The sequence below is a fragment of the Ceratotherium simum genome, chromosome 7, assembly GCF_057802395.1.
Source record: "Ceratotherium simum simum isolate JZ-2026a chromosome 7, ASM5780239v1, whole genome shotgun sequence".
Classification (NCBI taxonomy): domain Eukaryota; kingdom Metazoa; phylum Chordata; class Mammalia; order Perissodactyla; family Rhinocerotidae; genus Ceratotherium; species Ceratotherium simum.
Window position 1 is genome coordinate 65,474,870 of NC_141906.1, and position 6,030 is coordinate 65,480,899.

At 42.9% G+C, this 6,030-nt stretch overlaps 1 long non-coding RNA gene across 3 annotated transcripts in view; it reads left to right on the plus strand.

Moving 5' to 3' along the window:
* Positions 1–5,794, plus strand: part of LOC147916690 (uncharacterized) — a 37,070-nt gene extending 31,276 nt beyond the window's left edge. For all 3 annotated transcript variants that reach the window (XR_015552727.1, XR_015552726.1, XR_015552728.1), the window contains one exon: positions 235–5,794. This is a non-coding gene — a long non-coding RNA (uncharacterized LOC147916690). The remainder of the gene's footprint in view (positions 1–234) is intronic.
* Positions 5,795–6,030: the final 236 nt, after the last annotated feature.

The window sequence follows — 6,030 nt, forward strand, 5'->3', positions numbered from 1 at the left end:
AGTGCACCTCCCAGATACTATATTCATTTTTCCTTGTCTGGGGGCCTTGGGCAGGCCAAGGTCCATGTGGTTTAGGCGCCGTTGTTTAAGGATAAAGGAAAGTACAGACTGCCTCGTATATTATCTGGAAGACTAGTCTCTGGTTTTTCTGTGGTGCACATGCCTGTATGGTCTGTTCTCCTGTTGAGTGTGTGTGTTGTTTCACTAGTCTGTGTGCATTTTTCTCTGTTTCAGAATCACACAGCACACTTCCAGTGCTGGTGACATCATCTGTGGGAACATGAAGTTTGCGATCTTTTCTGTCGTCAAGCCGGAATTGTACACCTCAATGTAGTCACTGCTGTTTGGATGTTAACCCTTAGGCGGAAGCTGTGAGAACACAGCCCGAGCATCTTTTCCCCCTCTTAGTCTGTCTTGTCCAGCACCTTCTTTGCCGTCACTGTGTGGAAGTTAAATTTGGGCTTAAAGTAAGCTGGACTTGGACTTCCTGCAAAATAGGAACTTTCTGCCAGGCACCTGACTTCCTACACCGGTGTTGAGAAATTAGATCTTACCTCTTACCTCTTTGGCTTGTTTAGCACTGATGTGAAAACTGTATGCTCTGGTGGAGTGGGATTTGGATAAGTCCTATAGTTATCTGGACACCTGGAGTCAAGCTCTGCACCCTTTTCTTGGTCCATTAATTGTCAGACACAAACTTTATTGCCATGGGCACCACTCCGTCCATTCCAAAAAAACAGCCCACTAGGGTACATGCTGGCCAGTTGGGCTAATTTCAGTTATAAGCCCATGACAAAGAAAAGAATGATCTGTTACTGTAATGTAGCCTGGCCCCAGTATACACTGGGCTCAGAAGAAAAGTGGCCCTGAAACAGGTGGCTCAATTATGACATGATCTTGCAGCTAGAATTATTCTGCAAGAAGAAGGAAAAAAAGTAATACAATTCCCTATGTTTAAGCCTTTGTGCTGCTATATCTAGACGAGGGAAGGGGCGACAACGGACCGAGGAGTCCTCTGGGCTCCTCCTCCTCCTCCCCTTTTTCCCAGGCCCACGGCTTACCCAGGGGAAAATGCCTGAAGGATTGCCAGGTCTAAGAGAGGGACTCTCTCCTTCTCGAACCCGGCAAGGGACACAATTTGGTCAGGGGGCCCTTCCCGGAGCGGGGCAATTTCCACTGTGACGATATCCCATAGGCATAAATGGACAAGGGCAACTAGCTGGCTTCATTTGGATATACTCTCCTTTCCCTACCTGGATCTTTTTAATGGGAAAAAGTTATATGCCTGAATGCCCTGTTCTCCTCCTGGGACAAAACCTTCTGTGTAAACTGAATGCTCAAGTGACTTTTGCTCCAGACCAGCTAGAGGAGCAAGTGCCACTGGAACAATCATCCCTACGGTTCCAGATGGCCCTGCTGGGGGTTCAAACACCACCGCCAGACCTGCTGCCGCCGGAGATCCTCGAGGAGGTAAGACTGGATGTGTGGACAGATGGGAAGCCTGGGAAAGCAAAGAATGTCCAGCCAATATATATATCCTTAAAAACCCAAAAGATAAAGCCTAACCTGAAACAATATCTGCTAAAACGGGAGGCTGAGAAGGGCATTCAGCCAGTGCTGCAGAAATTCCTGACGGCAAAATTAATCAGACCTGGCCAGTCGCCATATAATACTCCTGTTCTCCCAGTCTAGAAACCTAATTCAGTTGAATATCAGTTTGTTCAGTACCTTTGTGCCATAAACGAGGTGGTTCAGGACCCGCACCCTGTGGTGCCCAGCCCTTACAGCTTGCTAACCAACACTCCAGGTGAATACGGCTGTTTTTCAGTTTTGGACTTAAAGGATGCATTCTTCTGCATACTGCTTGTGAAAGAATCACGACAACTTTTTGCCTTTGAATGACATGACCCAGATACCCAGGCCACTCAATAATATTGTTGGATAGTGCTCCCCCAGGGCTTCAAAAACTCCCCTACGCTATTCAGGGAGGCCCTAGCTAAAGACTTGAGCCACTTACTATCGCAGGAAGGATTGCTGTTACCAGTATGTGGATGACTTGCTGATAGTGAGCCCCACTTATGAGCAGTGTTTGGCCAGCACAATAAAGACTTTGAATCATTTGGCTGAATGTGGGTATAAGGTCTCACAAGAGAGCACAGACCTGCAAACAAAAAGTCACATACTCAGGATTTACTTTGTCACAAAGCCAGAGGAAACTGCTGCCAGACCAAAAAAAGGGCTATGCATGCCTGAGCCCTGCCACCACCCAGCGACAGCTACGAGGATTCTTGGGCATGGCTGGTTTCTGTCGGATCTGGATTCCTAACTATGGTCTCATAGTAAAACCCCTCCATGAGGCTCTAAAAGGCTGAGACCAGGAGCCACTAGAATGGACAAAGGAATTTCAGGTCAAGGCAAAGTTAATTTCAGCCCCAGCTTTGGGACTTCCTGACTTGGACAAGCCCATCAGCCCATATGTACATGAAAGGCAGGGAATAAGCTTGTTAAAAACTGGGCACCACCCTGGTCAATGGCGCATTTTTCCAAATAATTGGATCAGACTGTGAAAGCCTGCCCTCCCTGCCTCAGGGCAGTGGCTGCTACCTGTGACATCCTGCTGAAAGCTAAAAAATTCACCCTGGGCTAACCCAACACAATATATGTGCCATATCAGGTACTTACATTATTAGAACAAAAAGGGGGATACTGGCTCACTTTAGGAAGGATGGGCAAATACCAAGCCATCCTTTTGAACAATCCAAATGTACAGATGCAAGTATCGTCCTCCCTAAACCCAGCCACCTTGCTCCCTAAGGAGACATCAAAAGCTTTAGAACATGACTGCTTACAAGTTATTGAGACAGTGTATTCTAGCCGACTTGATTTGTTGCACAGTCTGCTGGAAGAACTGACTTGGAACTCTTTACAGATGACAGCAGCTTCATGGATCAAGGTAAAAGACACATGGGATATGCAGTCATAACTTCACAAGAGACTTTAGAGCCTAAAGCCCTACCCCCAGGGACACCGGCTCAAAAGACAGAAATTATGGCCCTCACTCAGGCTCTACATCTAGCTCAAGGGACGAGAATAAATATATACACAGATTCCTGTTATGCCTTTGCTGTAGTTCATGCTCATGGGATAATCTGGAAGGAAAGGGGACTCTTAACAGCAGGAAAAAAAAAAGAAAATTACAGACATGGCCCTAAAATCTTAAAACTGCTTGGTGCTATTAATGAGCCTGCCCAGCTAGCTGGCCACCAGAGGGAAAATCTAATGGGTCCAGAAGTACATCATAGGGCCTCACCTACAAAAGACTATACAACAGGTGATCAAAAATTGCATAATCTGTACAAAGAACAACCCCAAGACTGCTTCTGGTCCCCCACATCTGGACACCCAACATAAAGGAAATTGGCCTACTGAAGACTGGCAAATAGGCTTTACCCAGATGCCCTGGGCAGCTGAGAATTTCAGGGTTTTTTTTTTTTTTTTTTTTAGTGTTTGTGGACACCTTCACCGGGTGGTTAGAAGCCTTTCCCACTAGGACTGAAAAAGCATCAGAAGTCACTTTCATGTTGCTAAAAAAATCATCCCTAGGTTTGGTCTGTCTAATACGTTACAGAATGATAATAGGCCAGCTTTTGTCTCCCAAATAACCCAACAAGCGTCCAGAAGCTTAGACATCTGATGGATACTACACTCAGCTTGGAAACCTCAGTCAACTGGAAAGATGGGAAAAAATGAATCACACCTTAAAGAAGACCATTGCCGAAATCTGTCAGGAAACACAACTAACTTGGGATGAGGCACTGCCCCTTGCCCTGCTACGGGTTAGAGTAGCTCCCCGAAGCGGACTCAAATCGAGTCCTTTTGAAATTCTATATGGGAAACTCTTTCAGGCATCTTCCTCTGGGACTGAATTTCTGGACATTTTGAAAACTGTTATGATTACTAATTATGTTAAATTATTAAGCTCTATATTAACTTGTGTCCATGAGTTTGTTTCTCATAGGTCTGCATATCTGTGTGACATCCCTCCCCATGCATTCTGACCTGGTGATCATGTTTTGCTGAAAACTTGGAAACACCAGGGACCCAAAAACCAGTTGTCACCCAAATGGACAGGCCCCTTTGAGATTCTTCTCACCACTCACTCATCCGTAAAACTTGCAGGTGTGAAACCCTGGATACATCACCCCAGATCAAGGCAGCCCCCAAATCACAGGAAAGTATCCAACCTGTATCGAGGGAAAAGTGGGTGGCAAAACCCCATGGAGAGCTAAGATATGCTTCTATCTAACCCTTCTTCTCACAGTTCTATTTACTGGGGTCAAAAGAAAAGTAACTCTTTTCCACACTATGGTCCCCCTAAAAGTCCTGATTCAGCAGGAAGTGGCTAGAGGAATTATGACGCCCTGTCTCTCCCTTGACCATAAGATTATGGGTTACTACTGATAGGGGGGAAAATTGTAAGTGAGAATAAGTGAGGCCATCTTGTTACACTAAATGGCCCCAGCCCCTCCTCCTTGTGACTGCTCGTTGCACTGCAGGTACTCCAAAAAATTCACATGCTCTCCTGAAATACAGCCTCCACTTACATATGTACTCCCCAATACCTTGATAAATTAAAAACTTTGTCCTATGAGTTGCTTTCCAAGAACCGGCTAACCACAGGTGAGAAACACACCTAACAGGTATCCATCACAGCTGAGAGAAGAATGGAACAACGTGATGCTTGGAGCCCATCATGCCTGGAGACCAACATCCCTGGACCCCCTCCTCACTGCCCATTTTCGCTATATAACTGCCTCAAGATTCTGTAATCTTTGAAGATGTGTCTTTGAGACATCAGTCACCTGTCTTCTGATTTGCCGGCTAATCTAATTAAACTTCGTTGCTTGATCTCTAACTCGTTGTGATTAATTGGCTCAGATCATGGTGAGCAGAGTGAGCCCATTGCTCGGTATCTATAGGAGATAAAACAAAGAAACTATAGAAATGATCAACAGAATAAAAAGCTAATTCTTAGAACAAAACTAAAATGTGAGCAACTTTCCAGTAAATTTGATCAAGAGAAAAACAGAAAATATACAAATAATTAATTTGGGGAATAAAAAAGGGTAAGCCAAAGCTGATACCAAGATTTTTGAAATCATGGGAGAATACTAGCATAACTTTATATCAATACATTTGCAAAGTTTGACACAGAGAAAATATTTGCAAAATATATGACAATGAAATTGATGGGAGAAGAAATAAAAAACTCAAAAAAAGCAATTACTCTGTGTGTAGTGACTTCCTTCTAAAGACTACAGCAAGGAAAGAGGGGAAAAGAATAACTTCTATAATGGAGAAACCTGACAAGCACAATCTCAGCCAGGTGATCAAGGTCAACATCAACAGGGATAAATCTTATTGATAATATGTACCCTTGATTTAATGTGATGAAATTGACACTCTAAATCTGTGGTCTTCCTCTCCAAAACCCATAACTTCCATCTAACCATGAGATAAATACCAAACAAATCTCAATTGAGGAACATTCTATATAAAACACCTGATCAGTACTCCTCGAAACTAAGTCATCAAAAACAAGGAAAGTCTGAGAAACTATTACAGCCTAAGACAAGACAACTAAATGTAACATGGGATCGTGGAACAGAAAAAGGACAATAGGTAAAAACTAAAGAAATCTGAATAAAGTATAATCTTTAGTTAATGATAATGTATCAATATTGGCTCATTAATTATAACAATGTACCATAGTATATATGTTATCGTAGTAATATATACCACATATTTACATTTTTATCATAGTATAAATGTACTGTAATAATATAAGATGTTAATAATAGGAGAGTGCAGGGTATATGGGAACTCTGTACTATCTTCTCAATTTTTCTGCAAATCTAAAACTGTTTTTAAAAAAGTCTATTAAAATTTAAAAATGTAATTATTAAACAATGTGAATTCATAATAAAAAAAAAATCTCCAACCTGTACCCCCAAAGGCATAAGTTTTACT